We start from the raw sequence: 25,668 nt of genomic DNA on the forward strand, positions 1-25,668 counted from the left end.
TAATGGAATGGAAAACACAAAAACAGATAAAGCAATAATCATAATTTATATGTAAAATAAAAAATACAAACATGTTTAGTCAAGTGATTTTTTAATGAATATTCAGCCTTTATAAATATGTATTTTTCATTCTAAGAACATAGGGAGAATGCAGTAGAAAACTATCTGAGCAAGAATGGACTTTCCTTTCCAAACTGGAGCCAGTTAATTGGCCTATCAATTAATGACTCATATCCTGTAAAACATATCAAAAATCATAAAATGGAAAGTGTTGCTCTTATGCCGTTATCAACTTAATCTTTTCTAAAGAAACAAAGACTGAGATTTTTCTATACTGATGTGTGTCAAAAGGAATTAATGTGAAAGCTAAAAATAAGAAAGTTAAGTAACATTTGCTAATATTTTGTTTGACACATATCAGTCTGAATCTGACACAATCAGAGCAAGAAATAAAAGCTCTGCCACTTGAGCTACAGAGACAAGGGTTTCTTGCCAGAAACTGGTATTCAGACTTTGAAATCAGTTTTAAGACTAGCAGGTTGTAATGACATTGACCAACTTAAAATAACAAGCGTAGAAGCATTAAGCCATAGGTTTGCAGTTAGCTAGTTTTCCAGTTCACCCTTCATTGGAAAAATTGTACCCATAAAGCCAATGCTAGCAAATGCAAAGCTATTTTAAATTGTAGACCAATTTCTTGGGATACATGGGCAAATGTTATAGTTATGTTTCATGTTTTTTGTCTGCTAATGAAATTCTTCCAAGACAGCTAAAATAAACAGAATAGATGTGAAAGAATGATGATTGGTATATTATTTAAGTGGTGTTAATTTTGTTTTAGAATAATGTAATATTTTCAATATTGCTTTTGGCAATGTCTGTGATTTCCATTTGTTATCTTTAATGTAACGTAATTCCAGATGTGATTCATTTGACAGAAATAAAGACACTATGTAGATAATACCAAAAAGAGCTATATAGAACAGTATGCCGTATCGTTACTACTTTTCATTTTGCTAAGTGGCTTTTTTCATATCACTGATAAGTCTTTCTGAAAATATTAGTCTTGTTCCTACTTTAAGGGGGGAATTAGGAAGGGGGACATAGGACATAGCAATCCATAGAAATGGCACCTTAAGTAAACCAACAAAAGCCTAGATTTAGAGCAACTTTTCTTTTAAAAAAATAATTACTGTGGATTTTGGCACTAAGAGGAGTGAAGTAGCTTTCTGCTTACTTTGTTTTTCTCTGTATAATTATATATACAAACAGTTTTTAGCAAAGTTGTAAGCTTATGACACTCACTGTAAGAAGCAATTTATTTGAGATACATGTTTTTACTGAATTTAAAGAAGTGAATTGTAGTGTTTTACCTTTATTTCCTCTCTTGTCTCCCCTCTCCAGTCTTGGGGACAAAATGTAAGAAAAAAATAACACTTAAGAATGTGAGGAAATAAAATTGGTGGATCAAGCCAAAGATTCTAGTTCAGGACATATTTTCAGCAGGGGCCATTCCCATCTCGGAGAAAGAAAAGAATCAAATAGGACAAAAAAAGGTGTGGTCTTTGCCCATCATAGATGATTGAAGGATTTCCTGAGCTGAAGATTGCATCTAGCACATGTTTAACAGCTACTGATGAAGGTGCTTTCCCTGAATGTTACTGTTCTCATCTGAACACATTTGTGCCATTGGCTTCTATCAGTTTAAGCAATGGCTGGATACAAGGGGAAGCTGATTTGAGGACAGACAGTACTATTTCAACTGTATTTGCTCTGAAAGCATTAACTGTAATGGTAGCTGAATACTTGCAACGTTCATGTAGTTCCACCTGAGACCTAATATACAACATTTTCATAGTTGAAGAGAAAGTAAAAATCTAAGGTTCTGAGATGTGATAAGGAATATCAAAATCCTCTTCTCCCAGAAATGAAATAGACACTTTTCCCCAAAAATGCATGGTTATTCATAAATATTTACCTAAATCTCCCAATTTGCTTGCAAATTTTTAGAGAAGTGAGACATTCTGAATCAAATATGGCTTTAAAATTAAATTTATTATTTTTTGTATTAGTGGTGAAACAAAATTTGAAAGGATGTAGACTAATGTAAAATTTAACAACCAGAGTTAGTAAACAAGTCAGGGTTAATTTCCTAATTAATATAATTGGAAAATATGGAGAATGTAGATCTTAAAAAATCATGTAATATAATTTTGGTTTAGGAAATCCATAATAGCAGTTTCATGATGAAAGCATTCATTTATTACAGTTTTTTCCTTTGCTTTGTTCATTGGTTTTATTGGTTTGTTGGGGTTTTTTTGTAGCTTTGGAGGCACTTAGGAAAAGTCCTTTAAAAGTCAGTGAATAAAATATTAGGTGATATTGACAGCTCAGGTAGAGCAGAAGTAGCAAGTATTCCACATAATGAGTCCAAATAAAATCCTGTGTCATTTCTGGTCTCATTTGCGAATATGAGCCTCTGATATGCCTACTTAACCTTGAAGCAGTTTGTAAAAAATAATAAAAGAGTCAGATGTATTTGATCTCCTGCTTTAATCCATCCATCTTGCTCATTTTGTTTTTAATAGTGATCTTGCAAAGCACAATTGTTTTTAGGTTTTTAAAGCACAGTCTGTAATCCACTTAGAGATACCAACCACAGAAATCTTCCCTTGGAAACTCTATTTTTCATGGACAGACACTAACTGCTGTTACAATGTGCAGATTGTTATTGTGGGGGATGACAAAACAAAGTAATCTCAGTTAATAGTTTCTCTTGCTGAATAAAATAATGTATGTACTGGGCCCTCAAAGCAGAATTAAGAAGCCCTCTCCACTGAGTGTCTTGTTAAAGCTAAGTGGGTACTGAAAGACATTATGTGTTTAAATATCAGTAGGCTGTATAAAAATGATATATTTGTGCTGTTCAGTGTGGTTGCTCCCCAAGCATTTTAGAAATTGTGGTACAAAGAATTTTCCATCTCTGTCTTGCACTGTCTGATTGTTGTACATTCATTCTTATAATGGGAAACCAGTGAGTTTACTATTTAGGATTGGAGGTTAAGCAGAAAATATAAAGGATGTTAGGATGTTTAAAGCAACAGTTACAGATGTGTAAGATTTCATTAATACTACCCCACATTAAAAAGAAGGAAATTACTTATTTTATTTTATTGCTGTCCTATTCATTTATAAAATAAAGAAAAAAAAAGAAAAAACACCCTACACCTAAACGTCTGCAGACTGGGGTATTTAGTTTAGATGTATTTCTCAGTCTATCTACCATGCCGCCATTGCAGTATTCCAGAACACGACAAGAGAGGTCTAAGGGGTAATATCTGATCTTCAACTAGATATGCAGGAGAGCTTAAAGTGAAAGAAAATAATCGTACTGTCTTTATTTATGATTTTTTAAAGTCACGATGCCAGATTTAAAAACACATAATAATGACATGTTCAAATTATATCCCAAAACGTAATGGGCTGTGCTATACTGAGGCAAGGAAATAGGCTTATAACAGGCCCAAATAACTAAACATTTCTTATTTAAGGAAGACAAGAAAGAATATCAAAATTATTTTTTAATTGATTTTTTAAAATTTAGTTTTGGTCTTGCAAGGTGCTTTTTGGTAACACTTTATTTTGTTTAACTGCAGACTATGAAGCTGTATCCTGCTCTTGAAATGTATTAAGTAACTCCAATTTCTCTCTGAAGGCAATGTTTAAACCTTTCACTGCAGAGGATACAGGCTAGAGCTTTAGAGTCAATCTGAAATTAAATATAGAGAGAGGCATTCAACAACTTTCAGGTCCCGACTTTTAGAAGTGGAAATGTTCGAAGTGGTTTTCTTCACTATTGGCCTTATAAGGGCCCTCCACTACAAGAAGGATGTTGAGGTGCTGGAGTGTGTCCAGAGAAGGGCAACGAAGCCGGTGAAGGGTCTGGAGAACAGGTCTTGTGAGGAGCAGCTGAGGGAACTGGGGTTGCTCAGTCTGGATAAGAGAAGGCTGATGGGAGACCTCATCACTCTCTACAGCTGACTGAAAGGAGGTTGTAGTGAGGAGGGCGTCAGTCTCTTCTCCGAAGTAACAAGTGACAGGATGAGAGGAAATGGCTTCAAGTTGCGCCAGGAGAGGTTTAGATTGGACAAGAGGAAAATTTTCTTTACTGAAAGAATGATCAAGCACTGGAACAGGCTGCTTAGGGAAGCGGTGGAGTCACCATCCCTGAAGGTGTTCAAAAAACATGCAGATGTGGCAATTTAGGACACGGTGGCATCAGGTCAATGGTTGGATTTGATGATCTCAGAGGTCTATTCCAACCTAATAATTCTATGACTTTGGCCATTGAGGAATATCTTAATTATATCTATCAGTTGTACTACATGGAAAACCTAATGATTTTCTCCATCCATGAAAAATAAGCAGTGTAATATGATTGCCTTTTAGGACTGAGAATAAGGCCACATATAGAAATAAAAAGGCTGTCTGATTCTAGAACCAAGAAAGCCATAAAAGTGTAGCTCCAGAATAAAGTTCAATTTAGATGGAGGTGTGTATTTGCACAGCATAATCAAGAAAGGCCAAGAATTATTATTTTTTTTTTATGAATAGCAAATTATTGCAAGCTGGACCAGGGATAATATTTTAGCTTGGGGTTATTGTTGCTTGGTTTTGCTTTTTAATGTCTATGACTCAATCACTTATAAGTCTGTAAATGAAACAAGTTGGAATGTTAAGAGTGATACTGTGATTGTTCAGGAATTCATACACCAGCAATTTAGCACAAAGATGTTTACAGGTTTATTTTAAAAGGCGTCAAAGAGTAAATGAGAAGAAAATGGGGAAACAATACTAGACCCACTGCTAGATTATTTCATGAGAACTTGAAGGATTTGCTTATCATCATTTACACTATTAGTTCAGGTAATTTCCTGTGTCTTCTGTGTTGAAGCATCAGTTGACCAGTCTGGTGATTACTCTTACATGTTTGAAAGCACAGGTCAGAACAAAATAGCTTGGGTAACTTATCGTTACTTTGACTTTTGAATCACAGCCAATGTAGCACCCGTACAGCCATCTCTTTGGAAGTTCTGTTTCTAGAAATCGAGATGAAGTGAAAAAGTACTTATTTCCTTTTCTCTAAGTCCATGCAGCCCTCTACTTAGTTATTCTGAATATGACAATACTTAAATATTATATAATGTGAGTTGTGTTTAGTAGTTTCTAGCAAAATCTTTTCACTGGATTTTAGCTAACCTAAGACACATCCACAAAGAAGGATAAGTTTAGAATGATTTGCTATTTAAAAATTGAATATGTTTCAATGTTGTTAAAATACTTTTCAAATTTGAAATCAGAAAGTTAGTTTTTCTTATGTAAGTATTTAAAAAGCAAGGTTATTTAAACTATACATATACAACATTAACACCAACATATTTCAGAAGATTAAAACTACCCTTATCCAATTTTCGAGTTATACAACTCTTCATGACCTGAATTGCCAAGGTGGAAGAAATTTAGAACACAGAGTTTTGAAAGATGGATTTTCTTGTTAGTTTTGCCTTTGGGGGATACACAGAAAAGGATATGGGAAGAAACCATGTCGTTGTATTAGGTCCTTATCTCCTGAACAATACAGATTTAACTCTGAATTGTGAGTGAAGATAAACTTGGAAAAGAACAATGATATTTTTATACACATGGCACAGCTTTTTCAATTAAAATGCATGCCAGTTCTCCCAGGGAAACTACAGGCAATCCCTATAGTGTTTGATAATTCAGACAGAAAGTCAGATTGACATAACTGAAAGAAGGAGAAGCTCCTCAACTGGTTCGTAGGGACTCTGTACTTACATGTATAAACCTCTACCTCTTAAGGACATCTCAACTTTGAAATAAAATTTAGGATAAATATATGCTGAGGAGGCAAAATAAAAATAATTGCGTGTGTTTTTCACCTCTGAAACACAGCATTTAAGGTATTACACACAGCAGAGGTAATATAATCTTTCTGAAATCCTCATCCTAATGCTTTTCTGTTCAGCAGCTGTTCTAGAGTGGCATCTTAATGTGGCAAAGTTCGCCTGCCTGCCATGTCACGAAAACTGGATTTTATTGTCCAAGTTGGCCTCTGCACTTCATAAATTTAAACAGGACAGCTGTTGCAGAAGGATGTCCACAAACCCTTGAAAAGATGTTAAAACAACTTTTGAAAGATAAAAAAAAAAAAAAAAAAAGAGAAAAAAAGAAGACAAGTCAAACCATTGTTAGGGATTTGTAGATGGTAAGGCTCTTGTTCTCATTCAAATATTCATGTATGTGAGTGGTGCAGATTTACTAACTAAAAGCTACAGTAGAGGAAAGAAAAGCTTTAAAACACAGTGCAGTAACTGTACTTCAACTTGAATGGGAATTATTTCTTTTCTGAGTGTCATGTCCTTCCTGACTCCTTATTATGCAGTGTAAATGCACTAATAAAAATGAATTAATTTAAAATTAATTTGGATGCCATAGATACAACTGTAAGAGTTCTATTGTAATGCAGAGCTAATTTATTGTAACACTAAAATAGAAAGTTGCCAGCTTTAGTCACTTATTAATACTTCACTGCCTTTATTAAAACTGAACAGGTGGTCTCCCAAGACACTCAATAATCACAACAGTGATAGGAGGTGGGCTGCTGCTCAGTTCTATCCTCAAAGTAGTTCTAAACTTTCCCTTGGGATGACTTCAGCGATGGGCCAGCAAAGTGCCAGCTGAGCAGGGCTAGTCTTAATGTTTCCTGCAGAATTTTGGGTGTGAATATTATAAACAAGAATAAGGGACCTTGTTTGCCAGTCTTTTCTCCTCTCAAGAAGAGATGAGCAAGGTAACAAGGTCATGGGGATATGCTTTGAAAGTTTCAGGTAGAGAAATGAGAGAAAGTTAGATGCAATGGAAAGAAAATAATTTTACAAAGAACAGCCCTGCTTCAAATAGCTTTGATGGAGATTTCTTTGGGGTACAGAAATTACACTAATGGAAGAGTTTCTGCATATCAAATGTTTTCTCCTAGTTTAAACCAATTTGTACTACAAAAGCTTTCTTAATTTTCCCAAAGAAAAATGTTTTTTTTGAAAGTGTTTGACTCAAACCATTTTATTTCTGTTCTGAATTTCCTTTTCAATATACATGTAATTTAAAAATACCTAAGTGAAAACTTATTTCAAAAAGGGAGTCTTAAAAATGGAGTCTCAAAAAGAAATTAAATATTAAAATATTTATCTGGAAATGTTTTCATATTGCCTCCATTTTATTTCCTAAATGTAGTCTAAATTAAAATTCTTATGAAATCACCTGAGATCACAAAGTACTCTTCAAGTTTGTAGAACAGTTTATCCTGATGGGACAAAGTTCTCTTCAAGTTTCTTTGACCAGCTCCACCTCTGGCATGTTTGAATGCATTGATGCTAGGGAGACAGGTAATCCAAGCCATGAATCAGAATTCGTCTTAACTGTTAGAATCTTGTTAATTGTTAATTCACAACAGTAGTACTGTCATTACAGAAGCCCATGAATAATTTCCTACATAGTCATATTGCGTAAAAAAGTTGACCGAGCAAACAATTTTAAGAAGCTGTGTGGGAAATTCAGCAATATCCTCCTGCAGTTAAGCTGATCATTTTTTTTTCCAGAAGATAAGTTATCAGCATTTTCTGGTACTTATAATGTGTAATAGATGGTATGTCAATGTAGTTGTTATTATATTTAATTTACATAGTCGCTCCTAAATAATTAATTTAATAACATTAAACCAATTAACTATAAAACTATTAAGAATTGTACCAACTGGTGGATCTTTAATGTAACTGAATTTTCTTACCTTCTCAGTATATTTGGCCAATTGTTACCAGGAATCCAAATAAGTTCTTTGCTGCCTTGCCTTTAAGTTCTGATCTGTCCAAATTCTAGTGTGCACTGACTCTGCTAAAGCTTGCTGTAGAGCTCTGAACATCATAGTGGAAGAAGAAATTTCGAGAAACATGAACTGAGTTGTCAAATTATTTATATTAATATTTAATCTTTTTTCTTTTAACCCTGACTCATAAGTACTTACTAAAAGTCATAAGTTCTAAACTTCAGAAATATCAGCTGGTTACAATGTTAATCCAGAAATAGTAGTCATCTCCCAGAGTTACACATGATCCTTGAAAACTATTAATGTCTCATTTTATGACAGCAAAGCTTTCCCTAAAAAAATCTTTATCTTTTTGCTTAACATAGTTTTAACATGGTTGATACTTCCATTCCTTTTACAGTACATTCACTTCTGAAGTCAGCAAGTGCCAAGAGCTTCAAAGGAAACAATCGGATCTCGTAGCAACAAGATTTATATCATTATGAAATCGTCTTGTTCAAAAATAAATATTTAAATACAAGTGAGTTTTTAATGTATATAGGTAATTGCCAAATATGCACACAAGTGTTAAAAATTCATTGTGGGGTTGTCCATCTTCAGACATATATTTGTAGTTGCACCAGCTCTGAAGTTCACCCATTGTTTTGGAATTTGCTCTTTTCCATGTATTATAAGCTCATGATTTTCTTTAATTTCAGCCTATATGAGGTTTCATGGACTTTTGTTGTTGTTTCTTAGTTGTTGGCGGGGATGCTGGTGGGTTTTGTTGATTTGCTTTGTTTTGTTTTTTAAAGATGCTCTTACAGTAAGAGCAGACCTGGTTGATACAGGAGATTGACCTGGAAAAGTACTGGCTTCTAAAGCTATTCACTGCATGTCTGATGAGAAATTGTCACATTAACTAGAAGGCTGTAAACCCCAGATGAGGTTACTTCCAGAATCCTTATCAGCTAGTACTGCCAAAATGTTTAATTTCATTCCTCCTTACTGGTTCCTGTTATGCACATCCAGCCAGATTACTCTCCTTCTCACAAATTTAAGCTTTTTACAGTGCAAACATAATTCTGTGCGCCTACACTCAAATTTGCAATAAAGCTGGGATCTTTATCTTACGATTCTTGCTGTAATCATGGCAAGTTGCCTTGGCAGAAGGTCAGCAATTCATTAGTGACAAACAAACATAGAGGTGGCTGCTGACAATTTGAAGGAAATGGACTTTTGGTCTGTTTTTAAACTTTATAAACACGTAAACTTTCTCTCCTGTCTCCTTGAAAATGTCATCTTGTAGTCAGCAGTCGTTGATTACCACCCTCTGTTTTCAAGGGTTATGACAAAGTTGTAAAATGCCTTGTATTTTTGCAGTGCTTATAATACAGCTGGCTCTTTTTTTCACTCCTCAAGGTTTTCTGTTTTGTGTGCTGCTACTAGTAATACAGCTGAGACAATTCAAAATTTCAGGCAAGCAACAAAAGGAAATACTTGTTTAACCAGAATGCCAATTAGCTCTACCCTTTCTTAACTCAATCATCTTGCCATCTGTGTGTTTATTGCTTTGGATATCTGTTTTTGAAATTATATGTGTAAAATGACTGTTTAACACTCCAAATGGTTTTGTAGAGTATTGGCTGCAAAATAAAACAGGCTCAGGTCTGTTTTCTGCCTCAGAGGCACAGTCTGATGAAACATGGATGAAAAGTGACATAATGCTAAAGTTGCTCCCTCTATCTGTGCTTTTTATCAGTATAGACATATCCTTAGAGCATGATCAGTTTGGCCAACAGTAGATGTCCCACTTCCCTGGGCAGCCTGTTCCTATGTTTGACCACTCTTTCACAGTAAAGAAATTTTTCCTAATATCCAATCTAAACCTCCGCTTGTGCAACTTGAGGCCATTTCCCAATCCCCTCCTTGCTACAACCTCCTCTCAGGTAGCTGTAGAGAGCAATAAGTTCTCCCCTCAGCCTCCTTTTCTCCAGACTAAACAGCCCCAGTTCCCTCAGCCTCTCCTCATAAGAACAGTTCTCCAGACCCTTCACCAGCTTCATTGCCCTTCTCTGGACGCACTCCAGCACCTCAATGTCTTCTTGTAGTGGGGGGCCCAAAACTGAACACAGTATTCAACGTGCAACTTACTCTTAGCCCATCCTACTCAACCACACTCGAGTCACTGAAGTCTTACGTAAATCCTCAGTCAGATTAAAAATAGATTAGCTAAATGGTATCAGTGACCAGAGCTGTTTTTCTGGGTAACATTTGTCTCCCTTGACATGTATGTAAATTTTCAATAGAGAGGATCAATGCAGTTTGTTCTGTCCTGTGAGTTGTTTTGGTTTTTTGTTTTTAATCAGTAGGTCTTCATATTCCCAAGCAATGTAAAGAAGTGGCAGTGAAATAGAAAGGTTTACAAAATAGCTTGGTGGTTTTGCCCTTTAAAGTGCTCCATCTTTCTGCAGGCATCATCAAGAGGTATAATGTCATCTTACTGACTCCGTGAAATCCCTTTTATATCTTCTGTCATAAAAACATGAGTGGAAAGAAAGGAGTCCTGGCTCTTTCCAACTGTAGGAATAGCCTGTTTGGGAGCAGACTTCATCAAAGCACTATTGTATGTACAGTACTTTCCCCAGTAGCCTCATGACTGCCAAACACCATTTCATCACAGCAAAATACTTGGATCAACAGGATCATTATTTTGGACAGAGACAGAGTAAAGCTAAAGGTAAAAAGAGAAAATGCATTTTGACAAATATCAGTAGCACTTGTAATCCTCAGATACTACGCCCTGAGTGATGGATTGATGTTCATATGGCAATAAACTAGTCTGTTTCCAGTCATTGACAGCAGCCTACCTTTCGGCATTTACTTTCAGTCTTTAGTTCCCCTTGGATAGATTACCGGCAGTTAGGAAAAAACATTTATTAATGTAGACGTATGCCAGTTAAGGGGGAAAGCAGGAAAGTGACTGACAAGCTTATTTTTCACCATCTCCATGCTCCAAACAGTGTTTTATGTCCACCTACACATCTTAAATTTCTGCTTAAATTTTTCTCTGAAGGTAACAGAATTGGTAGGTCATTAGTGCTACTATACTTGTAAGAGAAAGCTGAAGGCCAGTAACGTTGTGTTAGTATTTCTGTCTCAACAGAATTTATTACTACATGCAATTCCCATGTAGGAAGGCATCTAAAACAAATAGGGATTTTATTATTTTAATGATTTGCCATATAGAATAAATAGAAAATTACAGGGAAAAAAATGTTGGTAGACAAACGCATTCAGATGTATTTGATTTATTTTTAAAGAAATATACCTAGAAATATTTTTTAGAGCCAAGGAGGGAGGTTTTGGATTAAAAAAAAAGCAATTCATTCATTTTGATATAAAAAGAAGTGGTTCAATGGGTATTACATTTCGGTCCATTGGTTGATAGAGAGATGATGCCTTATTTTATTGACAACACAGACAATTAGAAGTGAGCGTGAAATCAGTATAAAACAAGTGTGTAAACCTAGCTTTCCCATAAATTTATCAGATTGCAATTTTAGCATCAGTAACTTGCATCCTACCAATACAATATGGTAAGGTATTATCCTATCATTTTAACGTGAAAGAATTTTGAAATGTATGATATGTATTTGGCTGAGGAAGCAGTAAAAAAAAAATCAAACAGGGCTGAAAAGTAATGTTTGTCTTTGACCTAACTTCAACAAGATGTAAAAAAAATCCATCAGTGCAAAAAATACACAGGTGATGACTGCATCTGAGGAGTGGCTGTTCCCTTGCTAGCTTCTTTCCACAGCAGTCATTGTATTTGTCCATGCTAACCCATACTGAATACGTGTGATCATGCTATTTGGAACTAAATGTAACATTACACCATTGACGCTATACCAGCACTGCAAACATGTCAGAGCCCCACAAACTAGCTATTTCAGTGGCACTGTGGGGGAGATTTATTGGTTTACATGCAGTTTGTTATGGTAGACTTATCTGTTAAAATTACAAAAGGACCTTTGCTCTTTGTCATTTATCCCACTGTCTATTGTACCGTATGACAGTGAAGAAAAAAGTTGTGCCAATTCTGTGGAAGCCAGAAGGAAAAAAAAAATTCAGCCTGATGATAAATCACCTCAAAATGAAAATGAGAGTAAATATTCCATGCTTGTATTAAGTTTAATTTTCTCCATTATATACTGCCTGTAGAGGTTAGTTATTGTAGTGAATTTCTACATCGCTTGCAGTTCTGAGTTTAAACAATTCAGAGAGGTCAAGCAGAAATATATTCAGGAGCATCTAGTAGAAAAGAATACCCCTACATACCTCTACCAAATTCTGTTCAAGCAGTAGGAGTCCTTTCTGCCTGTTAAAAGGGGAATAAACTAAGCCCAGAGCTCTGAGAGGTCTCAGACTTGGTTATGGGATAAAATGTTGCCTTTTCTTAGAGCTGGGCAGCAGAAAGTGGGAGAAAAAGGGAGGACCTTGTTTTCTTTCCTTCTTTTCTGTTGCATCCAGAAATGACAGGATGGAAATAGTTGACAGTTTCTGTGAAGCCAGCATCTTTGCTGTGAGAATTAAATTTTTTTACAGAAGGTCCTTGGTGAGAAAAATATGATAAAGAAGAAAATACTTATACACTCTACTAAGATGGAAGCATTTAAACAGATAATTTAGTCTTAGGAAAGGCTGAGAAGAGTTCAGCATGGAGAATTTCTTGTGTAGACTCAACACTACATACATATCGTTGTGCATAGGTTCATTCTTAATATAAACACTTTGCCCTACCCAAAAATTATCAACACTATTCAACTCTACCCACAAAGTCAAATTTAGGAGTTTTTAATGCATAGTCCAAAATATTATTTAGTTCCCTTTGCTGAAGAAAAACTTGGTCATCAACAAGTGAAGACATAGATATGTCTTTTGGATAACATGAAGGTAAATTCAGCAAAATATGCCTAGTCCTATATAATTTGTGGTGTTGTAGCAGTTTTAATTGTACTTATGGTGACAAATGTCTTGATCCGAACATTTATGGATACAAGATTTAACTTAATTAAGCTCTCTTCACTACTATTGCATGGGAAATTTAAGAAAATATGTTTATATTTCTTAGTTTTATTTTATTTATTTTTCTTGTGATGTAGGTGTCCCCTTATATGCATTAATGTGCATACTAACCCCGTTATTAAACACCAGATTAGCAAATACAAAACCAAACACCCAGTGGTTTTCCAGGCTTCTTCAAACTGTCATAAGAAACCAGTATAGGAAAGATGGCCTTTCCATATGGTTAAAAGATACGGCAAGCAAAGTGGAAACAAGTTGCAAAACAACTTAAATCACCTTTGCAGCTCCTCGATGACTGTGGGATCAGGACAAAGACCCTGCATAAGTGTCCACTTCCTGTAGCTCTTTTCTTTCCTTGTAGCATTACCCTATGAAGAGATAATACCAAACCTGTTCCATGGCAGATGGAGCAATTCCTGCCTAAATCTTGTCCCAAATATATGGCAGCTGCAGCACAGCTGTGTTTCCAAAACTCTCTTTAAGTCCATCATGTCTGTCTGACTTGCTGTTGTAAACAATCTTCTTCTGCCTACCTTCCTTCTTTCTGTTCAGTCATGTTCTTTTCTCCATCTTTTTCTCTTGAGCCCTTAAAGTAACTTCTTCACCGTACTGCTTCATTGTAAGGAACCGTTTCTCTTCTGATTGCCAGATGACATGATTTCCTCTTTTTCACTGATAGAGTCATATCTGATGTGCAATAACATTAACTTTTCACTCTTCATTGATGGTTCTCTACCTCATCCAGTTGTCTGTGGTTAAACTAAAATAATATCCAATTTTTTAAGATAACATCATGTTCACCTAATTCATACTATAAACAAGTCCTGTAATAATATCAAGCTGCACAAATACACAAAGAATTTTCTTTCCACTCGTGGTGTGGATTCCTTAAATCCTTCATTTTTTTTAATGGTCCGGTTATTTTTAGCAATACAAGGATTACTGATTTCACGGTGTAATACAGGCATTTGCGTTCTGACACCCTTTATTATTTACTGCCTCAACCTTAAAGTCAGTTCTATTGAGATCCAGACACTAACCCCTCCTCATCAAAAATTTAAACCACGCCTCAAGCGTCACCTGAAACACATGGCACAGAAGGTCAGTGAAGCAGAAAGTACAGTACACTGAACTGCTGTGCTGACTCCAAGAAAAGTAAAGGTTTGGAAATGTGGCAAAACTCATTAATTTCCACTTAAAATATTTAGTATTCACTCTGGAGGTGTAAGATTGACTGGGGAGAAATACTTTCCCTGAAGTTTATTCTGCTGTGGCTGAGATTTATGTTGATAGTTTCATTCTTCTAAAGCCTTACTGTTAAAAATACCTATGTAGAAGAAATACAAAGAAAAAAACCCAAACAACTCATTGCTGCTCTTGATCTGTCACAGACTCTTGGGTTTTAAGTGCTGTTTTTTTCTGTGGAAATTAGCTATAAGCTGTTTTAAATGAGGACAAGATTTCTTGTAATATTTATCTGCTGTGCAGTAGTATCACTTCATGACAAAATTTATATAACTGTTAACAGCAGCTCGTGTAAAACTACTGTAACTGTTTTATTCCTCTTCAGGTTTCTACCACCTTATTGAAAAAACAGAGTGATTTATTTAAAGAAAACTAAACTTACAATGCATAGCAACTGCATATTCATTACATCCTGGATACTGCACATTGGTTAGAAAAAAAATATTATTAGTTACTTTAGAAAACATGACAATATATATTTAACCTCTCTTTTATTATATGTAGCTGGTAACCTTTTTTTTTCCTTTTATTATATTTTCTGATGACTAGATGTTATTCTATGATACTTGATTAAAAACACCAACAAATACTACATCAATTTATGGTCTAAGACTAACAATTCCGATGGACCTTTTCATAATTTTTCTTTGGACAGGCTTTCTGATAGAGAAACATAGCTAATTTTGCCCTTAATTTTTAAGCGTAAAATTCCTCTGTTGTGCCCTCCTGCTCTTACTAAAGAAAAATTATTTCCTTGTTCACCTTCCCATTTCTTTTTTAAAATAGTGTATTAAAAGCATGAAGTTTATGAAACATTTATGGAAACACTTCTGAAAAAAAATTTTTGGAGGAAAATGTTGATTAAAAAAAAGTACTAAATAGCCAAAGTCATGAAACTGTCATCCAGTTCTTACTTAATCAGAGAATAAATATATTAAGATAAGACATTGGTATAAAACAACCTATTTCTTAGGAAAGGAATTTCTTTCTGTCACAGCATCTGCCCAGCTCTTTCTGAAAAGACTCCTGCAATCTGTTTTCAATTATAAACTATATTCATTTATAAACACAAAGGGACAGATCCCAATGAGATAATAAATTAGGAGCTATTATTTCCTTATAGTATTTGTCATTTGTACTAAACACAGCAGATTTTTTTCCAGCCTTCTGGTTTCTCTGCATTTTGTATGTTAACAGTGAAAAGAGATGTAAGAACAGATGTCAGTGTGCTACCCCCTGCCTTCAGAGCAGATTGACTTTTTCGTTATCATAATTTGCAGGCTATTGTGTACAGACATCTACTCTGAAATTTCCTTAGCAACACTGCAAAGTGTGATTTATGAAGATATTGGTGGATGGAAATATTATTAAATAAATCCTAATACTTATTCCTTTATGCTTTATCCGTATGACATTTTATTAAAATAACTAAAAGATAAGGGTGGTGCATTTTCCATGTAGTCAGAAAACAAGCCTGTATAACCTATGCTTAGGTACAGTTTGCACTTGAATTACAATATTGCACACTTTCCTCACTGTGTTACAACTGTCTTTTGTTTCCACCTCAAGTATACCTTCCTCAAAAAGAAGCAAATTAAATCCTAGATCTTACTGAGGCTAACGTGCAATATCTTTAATACTGCCTGTAATGATAACTACCTGCTTTCAAAGATCATTCCCTTATTGGTTATGATATGACTGCTTTGGAAGAACTCAAGGGTGGCATGGCTTGTAAGATTGTGTCAAATTTCATTCAGTCCTCCTAACTGGGGTTGTCCTGTGCAGCGTGAATACTACAAGTATATTTGACAAAAAGAATAACCTGCTTCAAAATTTCTTATAAAAATATCGATAATTGCACAAAAGGAAGACACAAGTGGCAAGTCATACTCTAAATAGCTCCAATGTTAACTTTCAAGGAGAGTCCTCAAAAAATGCATAAGAAGATTAAACACTCTTTTATGCAACATTTATTTTTCTTCTGGTTTCTTATACAAGATATTTCTTGTCAAGATTAAAATTAGTTTTCAAATAGCTTATTTACTTATGGATATAAAAAATTCCCTACATATTCTAAGGAGTTCTTAATGCAAAGTTCAAATTTTGAACAGAAAGACCCAGAATAGTTTTTAGTATTTTCTGCTTGTCTGTTATAAGGCAGTTAAATGGATTATATTTGTAATTCCTGACACTTTACAAAGTGTCAAGAGTAATTTGAATAGGTGAGCCCTGCTGTTCATAGACAGGCCTAGAGCTGTTGCAAGGACAGACAGAAATGCAGAGCCGTTTGTTAATGCATTGTTTTTGTTTAACTTTCTGTACCATGTTCTGCAACTGAGTTGCGCAACAACACATTTAACTTCTCTATATCTCAGATTACCCTTTGCTAGTAGAAAGTGGTTTTACAGTTAGTAGTGTGAGTCAATTTGAATTTTCTTTTTTCACCGAACATTTTCATTTACCATTTTACTGAAACAGAACTTATCAATGCCTGATGTAAATTTTAATGCATTCTGTAAATTTAAACTCATTTAGCTAATGAATGCATTTTTAAATGGGTCACCACAGAAGTACAACTTTAATATTGCAACTTAGTGGTCTCTGCAAAATCAGTGTGGTGATTCTTGAATTATTTGGAAGTTGACTGAACTGTGTATTCACCAAAGACAAAACAGCATTTGACAACAGGTGTCTGGTGTCTCTCACAGCCCTCCAGACAAGACTAGCATAGTAACTTTCTCCTGTCTCACCAGTGCTAAGTCTTCTTACACCTGTCTTTCTTTTCATACCTTTCTTATTTTGCATCCTTCTATTTAAACGTTTTATCTATCTCACCAAGTGCCATCCACCAGATTTCAAAGCCCCTTAGGGCCTTTTCTTTCTCTACCAGTCATATATCATTCTGTATTTATACTGCAAATTACAATCACAATGGATTATACAATCATAATGCCACACTCCATCATCTGTTTTTTGATTTTTAAAAGAAGGATATTTATTTTTCTTTTTAGGTTGTTTGTCATGCTTGAAAATGCCCTCCCTAAATGTCAGAAAAGTTGCCTCTTTCTCTTATTCCAGGTCTCTACAAATCTCTTTGTCCCTGATAGCTGTAAAAGGCTATTCAGTAGTTAGGCTGCAGATACCATCTCTTTTTCATTGATCATTTGTTTTCATATATTCTTTCTTTTGTCAGCTTAAACAGGGTGGATGAAGACCATTTTTCCTGGTATGGAACACCCACGATAAGGGGAAGAAACATACTGGGAGAAAACCACACCTCATCCTAACCTGGGCTGACACTGCCTGATATTTTCAAGCACCTGTGGTCTTCCCTTCTGTCAAAACAAAAATGCAATTTTTTATAAAGTGTGGCAGGACACATCTGTTTAAGAGGTTTTTTCCTTTTGCAACTAATGGCAACGGGATTAATTTTTCATTATTTTCTTCTTGACAAGTAAATGTCACCATGCCTGGCAGAACCACTTCTGCAAAGAGGACAGCATCTGCTTTTCCTGAGCATTCTCTGCAGAGGTACAAGTAGGATGTGAGTCACATTTATTAATTCTATCAGCAGAGACTGCATGCTCATCTGAGAACAGAATTTAGGCTCTGTTTATTTCCAGTGTATAGTCATTTCAAGGACATAAGTGTTAAGTCTTTTCATGAACAAGGCAGGGGAAGGAAGTGGAAAAAAAAAAAAACACATAAAGGCAGCACAAGTGCTATATTTGGCATTGTACAAGTCCTATAAAAAATTCTGCAAAACATGAAAACTATAGATATGACTGAGCTCTGAGGATGGGCTATTCAGCTGGAAGGAAAGATGGTCTTTCCAATGTATGCAAATGGCAGGACAGATGCACAACTGCAGACCCAAACAAATTTATTTTAGTTTCATCTCTCAACCAGTAACAAAAGTCCTAATGCAACCAAGTTAGTGAGAAAGTGAAAATGTATCTTAAGGTCAAAAGCTGTCAAGGTAATTTACATTCCCATAACGTGCAAAGCCAATGTTCTTACAGAGCTACAAAATAGCATTATTGTAAATAGTCCCTTGGTAGGAATGGAAATAATTTTACTTTTTTGATTTTACCTGGATCTACTAAAAACCGAATCTTGCTTTCTTATATCTGCAGCCTGAGTAAGCCTCAGTCCTTTTCTTTCTTTAGGTGAAAAAGGAAGTTGCACTGAAGTAAAAATAATTTTTACTAATTCAGACCCTGTGAGAGAAGAAGGTAGGTAACAAAAGCAAACATTGAAACTAAAATTACAAATCAGAAGTCTTTCTTTGTTTTTACAAATTGTTTTCATAATGATGTTTCCCTCCCATTCTGAAAGGTGTCTCATGATACAAAGCCACATGCCTGAGCCAAGAGTATAAAGCTGCTGTTTCAGGAATTTTACAGAGCAAGAGTAAGGCTAGAGTTTTCCTGGTTATATTTTCCTAATTAAAAATAAGGTTGTGTCATGCAAAAAGAACAGAGTCTGATCCTGTGATGAAAGAAAAAAAAAGTTTTTAGAAAAGAGGGATCTGAGGAATCCAAATGTTTTTGCAACAATTCTCCAAATGTTCAGGTTAATGCTGGATAATGCTATTGGTATGACTAAGAATGCTGCAGGCAGTTTGTGTGGGCAAACAACATATGATAACAGATGTGTCCCCTCCTTCACACAATGGTCCAAGATGCAAACCTGCTTACTGGTTTATGGGCTAAAGCATATAAAATTATCTTAATTCTGAGATGGTGAAAGCATTTCCAAATGCTTTCAATTGACAATACCGATATTCCAAAAGTGGGAGAACGCCTTGGTTTTTTAAAGATGTTGTTGTAGTAGTCCCTTGATTGATTCAAGACCCCATTACATTAATCCCCACAGAAACTTAGAAGTAACCATAGAAATCTTGGAGCTTTAATGGGTAACTGTGAACAAAGGCTGAGAGGAAATAGAGGTGGCAAGGTGGGATTTATCAGTTCATGCTGCGATAACTGTATGAAGACATATATATCTGATACAGTCAACAGAGAGAAAAGGGGCATTTCTAGAGCACAATTAATTTTATCCTAAAATCAGTGTTTAAAATAGGTTAAGGAAGTTGTGCCTGTTTCTCTCATATTTATCTGTCTAGCTAGCTCGGATTTAAGTGTCTGTGTTACAGAAGTCAGACAGGTGAGATGAAAAGACTTTTTACAAAGTCAGAGAATACTAAAGATCGAGCCATGACTCTACATCTCCTCCACCATCTTATGCAACAGACAAAGTCCTTTTTCTTTTAGAGGTGAACTTTAATATTTTTAATTAAAATGTGAATAATTTTCATGTTTTCACTTTGCTTGACTAGACTCCACTAGGATGGCTAGTTCTGCATATGTTAATACACATGTCCAAGTTCCCAGAGTGACAACATCTCTAGTAATGGACAAAGTTTTCTTGTTGTACTATGCAACCTTTTCTCTTATGTTAATGTCGGTCATCATTACAATATGCTATAGCTGGAATAAGGCAACAAGAAAATAAGGTTAGCCATTTTTCAATCTACTTTCTCATAGTAGGGTCTGGCTCTTCACTAATTCACTATTTCGTTACTATTTTTCATATTTTTTGAGAGCACAATTTGGTTCATTATTAATTATTTCTCCTATCAGAGTTATCTTTTGATTTAATTCAAATGCTATCATTATTCTAGCCACCAGAACTGAGTAGTTTTAAGTCACTGGGAGCAGTTAATTCCAGCTAAAGATAAAGAAAGATGGAGAAGAAAACAGGAGAAAAATTTAACATAATAGGATAACAAATAATGTAATAATAAACTGTGTAACAGTAGATCATTTGTCTCTTATAGAGAATATAAATTTGTTAATCCTTTAAACACTGTCATATTTCTAGGCTACAAGTGGATTAATAAGGAGAAGGCAATGCATTTAAGGGAAATACAGGGGATGGTAAGTTCTGATGTGTCGACGTATGTCTTTGAAACATATGTTAGTAGTCAAATAGAAGATTCCTTTTTCCAGGTTATTTTCAGTAGCAGTTTTACTACAGAAAGAACTATTTTGAATTCAATGAGCTGTTTTTTGATTAGGCTTTAAATATAGTATGAAATAGGACAGATAAATTTTGCTTTTTTCACCCATAAATTCAGCATGCATGACATGGCTTATTCAGGTTGTGGTTACACAAATACTTTGAACATATTTTACTCTGCTTGTGTGTAATTCAGTCATGGAGAATACACAGGAAGAGATAAAGCTTCTGAAACGAGACTGCTTTTAGGCTTAGATAAGGTTTCTGCTTCTGTGTTGAAATCTACTGTCGTTCTATCAAAACTATACAAAAGCCTTAAGTGAAAATATTAAGGTTTTCTTTAAGGACAGATACAAAATATGACAGTATGTCTTTGATCTAAGTTCTTCTTGATGGCACTGGGAATGTCACAGAATCACAACATTGTAGGATAGTTGAGATTGGAAAGAATTTCTGGAGGTCTTCTGCTCCAAGCCCTCTGCTCAAGCAGTGCCACCTACAACCAGTTACCCAGGATCCTGTCCAAACAGCTTTTGAATATCTTCAAGGAAGGAGACTACACATCCTCCCTGGGCAACCTGTGCCACTGCTGAGTCACCTTCACAGTAAAAAAGTGTTTCTTGATGTTGAGATGGAACCTTCTGTGTTTCAGTTTGTGCTCATTGTCTCTAGTGTTATCACTGGACATCACTGAAAAGAGCGTAGCTCTGTTCACTTTGCACCCTCCCTTCAGATACATACATTCTTGAGTTTCCCCTTAAGCCTTTTCTTCTCCAGGATAAACTGTCCCAATTCTCTCAGACTTTCCTCATAGGAGAGGTGCTTCAGTCCCTTCATCATCTTAGTGGCCATTCAGTGGACTCTCTCTCCAGTATGTCTGTGTCTCTTTTGTACTGGGGACCACAGAACTGGACTCAGTATTCCATGTATGGCCTCGCCAGTGCTGAATGAAGGGCAAGGATCCTCTCCCTCAGCCTGCTGGCCACACTTGTCCTAATGCAGCCCAGGATGCTGTTGTGCTTCTTTGCTGCAATGGTATGTTGCTGGCTCATGTTCATCCTGATGTCCACCAGGACCCCTAGGTCTTTTTCTTCAGAGATTCTTTCCAGCTGGGTGGCCCCCAGCATGTACTGGTGCACAGAGTTATTCCTCCCCAGGGGAAGGAGTTTGTACTTCTCTTTGTTGCATTTCATGATGTTCCTGTTGGCTCATTTTTCCAGTCTGTTGAGATCCCCCTGGATGGCAGCACAAAACCTCTGGTTTTGTGTCATCTGCAGATTTGCTGAATGAACACTGTGCCTTATTATCCAGGTCACTAATGAAGATGTTAAACAGGAGCGGATCCAGTATTAGCCCCAGGGGAACACTCCTGTTTACTGGCCTCAAACTAGACTTCAGACCGTTGATCACCACCCTCTGGGCCAAAACCCTCACTATCTCTCATCTAGCCCATACTTTGTCAAATTCTCTGTGATGGTCTTATGGGTTATAAAGCCAAAAGTTCTTCCCTCACCTGCCAAACCAATCTTGTGCATGAATAACAGCACACAGAATCTGAAAATCATCTGAAACTATAGCCTAAATTAATGTTTGGCATCTACTTAAAGAACGATAGCTTGGTCTTTGTCTACATACCACTGGTGCTAATTCACACTAGCTAAGGTACAAGTCTGCTGTGGGGTCTCAGACACTGCTAAATAGCTGACTTTCTGTAGTCATACCTATACAGAAACCTGCTTCCTACTGAAGCCTAAGCCCAACCATGTAACTTAATCCTCTGCAGATTTAGTGCTTGAAGCTTCAGGGTGGTGCAGGATGATCCCCAAGCTTTGCTGATGTCTTCCAGTGGGTCTCTTCACGCCAATGACTGGGCTGTTTCTTCTTGGCTGACTGGCACTCCTGGTGTTACTGATCGTTCGACAGAGAAGCAGCAGTGCAACAGAAGATAGCAAGGAGATCAGTTTCTGCTGTGTGACAAAGGGAGAGTAACAACGGCTGTTTGCAATGCAGCAGAAGTTTGGCTGGGGATAGAGCAATGACCAAGTAAGTGTTTGTTGACAAATTTTTCTTAATTTCCTTTTTCTTCAGGTCAGGGACTGTTCATGATGGCTTGGCAGGGCTGTTATGGAACTCCAGATGCCTAGCAGGGGAAGACAATGCATTGCAAATCATATCTCTCCAACAGTTCACTGGTGATAGAGCACTTCTCTTCAGGACAGAATCGTGGTTTGGAGACTGACAGTGATCTAGCCCAGGGTTGTTGAGGTGGTTGTCTGAGTTGCCAGTGTATTTCTTATTTGTTTTCAGTTTATTGTTAGTTTTGAACACATGATAATTTGAATTGAATGAAGACAGTTGTTGGGTAAATATTGTAAATAGAGACGTAGAAATACAGCAAAAGCTAACAAAATTCAAAAGCACAAGAACACCAGAAATCTTTAGTTCAAACACTTTTACATTGCGGCTCACAGTTAGGTGTTTCTGTAGACTTTTCCCCTGGTCATTCTGCTGGCAGAGCTGTCATTCTCCTCAAATCAAAACATATGATTTCTGTGAGAAATTTCATATGGGATAAAACCATTTATTTTTAATTTCTTGCAGAGCAGAAATTCAAAGAGAAATTTCTGTTTTGAAAAAGAAAAAGAAAAGAAAAAGAAAAAAAGAAAAGAAAAGAAAAGAAAAGAAAAGAAAAGAAAAGAAAAGAAAAGAAAAGAAAAGAAAAGAAAAAGAAAAGAAAAGAAAAGAAAAGAAAAGAAAAGAAAAGAAAAGAAAAGAAAAAGACGAAAGGAAAGGGAAAGGAAGGGAAAGGGAAGGGAAGGGAAGGGAAGGGAAGGGAAGGGAAGGGAAGGGAAGGGAAGGGAAGGGAAGGGAAGGGAAGGGAAGGAAGGAAAGGGAAAGAAAGGAAAGGAAAGGAAAGAAAGGAAAGGAAAGGAAAGGAAAGGAAAGGAAAGGAAAGGAAAGGAAAGGAAAGGAAAGGAAAGGAAAGGAAAGGAAAGGAAAGGAAGGAAGGAAAGGAAAGGAAAGGAAAGGAAAGGAAAGGAAAGGAAAGGAAAGGAAAGGAAAGGAAAGGAAAGGAAAGGAAAGGAAAGGAAAGGAAAGGAAAGAAAGGAAAGAAAGGAAAGGAAAGGAAAGGAAAGGAAAGGAAAGGAAAGGAAAGGAAAGGAAAGGAAAGGAAAGGAAAGGAAAGGAAAGGCAAGGAAAGGAAAGGAAAGGAAAGGAAAGGCAAGGAAAGGCAAGGCAAGGCAAGGCAAGGCAAGGCAAGGAAAGGCAAAGGCAAGACAAGGCAAGGCAAGAAAGGAAAGGAAAGGCAAGGCAAGGAAAGGCAAGGAAAGGCAAGGAAAGGCAAGGAAAGGAAAGGCAAGGAAAGGCAAGGCAAGACAAGGCAAGGCAAGGAAAGGAAAGGAAAAGGCAAGGCAAGGAAAGGCAAGGAAAGGCAAGGAAAAGGCAAGGAAAGGCAAGGAAAGGCAAGGAAAGGCAAGGAAAGGAAAGGAAAGGAAAGGAAAGGAAAGGCAAGGCAAGGCAAGGAAAGGAAAAGGCAAGGCAAGGAAAGGAAAGGCAAGGAAAGGAAAGGAAAGGCAAGGAAAGGCAAGGAAAGGCAAGGAGGAAAGGCAAGGAAAGGCAAGGAAAGGAAAGGAAAGGAAAGGAAAGGAAAGGAAGAAAGGAAAGGAAAAGGAAAGGAAAGGAAAGGAAAGGAAAGGAAAGGAAAGGAAAGGAAAGGAAAGGAAAGGAAAGGAAAGGAAAGGAAAGGAAAGGAAAGGAAAGGAAAGGAAAGGAAAAGGAAAGGAAAGGAAAGAAAGGAAAGGAAAGGAAAGGAAAGGAAAGGAAAGGAAAGGAGAAAGGAAAGGAAAGGAAAGGAAAGGAAAGGAAAGGAAAGGAAGGAAAGGAAAGGAAGGAAAGGAAAGGAAAGGAAAGGAAAGGAAAGGAAAGGAAAGGAAAGGAAAAGGCAAGGAAAGGAAAGGAAAGGAAAGGAAAGGCAAGGAAAGGCAAGGCAAGGAAAGGCAAGGAAAGGCAAGGCAAGGCAAGGCAAGGCAAGGAAAGGCAAGGCAAGACAAGGCAAGGCAAGGAAAGGAAAGGAAAGGCAAGGCAAGGAAAGGCAAGGAAAGGCAAGGAAAGGCAAGGAAAGAAAGGCAAGGAAAGGCAAGGCAAGGACAAGGCAAGGCAAGGAAAGGAAAGGAAAAGGCAAGGCAAGGAAAAGGCAAGGAAAGGCAAGGAAAGGCAAGGAAAGGCAAGGAAAGGCAAGGAAAGGCAAGGAAAGGCAAGGAAAGGAAAGGAAAGGAAAGGCAAGCAAGGCAAGGAAAGGAAAGGAAAGGAAAGGAAAGGAAGAAGGCAAGGAAAGGAAAGGAAAGGCAAGGAAAGGCAAGGGAAAGGCAAGGAAAGGCAAGGAAAGGCAAGGAAAGGAAAGAAAGGAAAGGAAAGGAAAGGAAAGGAAAGGAAAGGAAAGGAAAGGAAAGGAAAGGAAAGGAAAGGAAAGGAAAGGAAAGGAAAGGAAAGGAAAGGCAAGGAAAGGCAAGGAAAGGCAAGGAAAGGCAAGGAAAGGCAAGGAAAGGCAAGGAAAGGCAAGGAAAGGCAAGGAAAGGCAAGGAAAGGCAAGGAAAGGAAAGGCAAGGCAAGGAAAGGAAAGGAAAGGCAAGGAAGCAAGGCAAGGCAAGGCAAGGCAAGGCAAGGCAAGCCAAGGCAAGGCAAGGCAAGGCAAGCAAGGCAAGGCAAGCAAGGCAAGGCAAGGCAAGGAAAGGAAAGGAAAGGCAAGGCAAGGCAAGGAAAGGCAAGGCAAGGCAAGGCAAGGCAAGGCAAGGCAAGGAAGGAAAGGCAAGGCAAGGAAAGGCAAGGAAAGGCAAGGAAAGGCAAGGAAAGGAAGGCAAGGAAAGGCAAGGCAAGACAAGGCAAGGCAAGGAAAAGGAAAGGAAAGGCAAGGCAAGGCAAGGCAAGGAAAGGCAAGGAAAGGCAAGGAAAGGCAAGGAAAGGCAAGGAAAGGCAAGGAAAGAAGGAAAGGAAAGGCAAGGCAAGGCACAGGCAAGGCAAGGCAAGGCAAGGCAAGGCAAGGCAAGGCAAGGAAAGGCAAGGCAAGGAAAGGAAAGGAAAGGAAAGGAAAGGAAAGGGAAAGGAAAGGAAAGGAAGAAGGAAAGGAAAGGAAAGGAAAGGAAAGGAAAAAAGAAAGAAAGGAAAAAAGGAAAGGAAAGGAAAGGAAAGGAAAGGAAAAGGAAAGGAAAGAAAGGAAAGGAAAGAAAGAAAGAAAAGGAAAGGAAAGGAAAAGGAAAGGAAAGGAAAGAAAGAAAAGAAAGGAAAGGAAAGGAAAGGAAAGAAAGGAAAGGAAAGGAAAGGAAAAAGGAAAAGGAAAGGACGGAGGAAAGCGAAAAGAAAGAAAGGAAAGGAAAAGGAAAGGAAAGGAAGGAAAGAAAGGAAAGGAAAGGAAAGGAAAGGAAAGAAAGGAAGAA

The sequence above is a fragment of the Leptosomus discolor genome, chromosome Z (assembly GCF_034619465.1).
Source record: "Leptosomus discolor isolate bLepDis1 chromosome Z, bLepDis1.hap2, whole genome shotgun sequence".
Taxonomy (NCBI): Eukaryota; Metazoa; Chordata; class Aves; order Leptosomiformes; family Leptosomidae; genus Leptosomus; species Leptosomus discolor.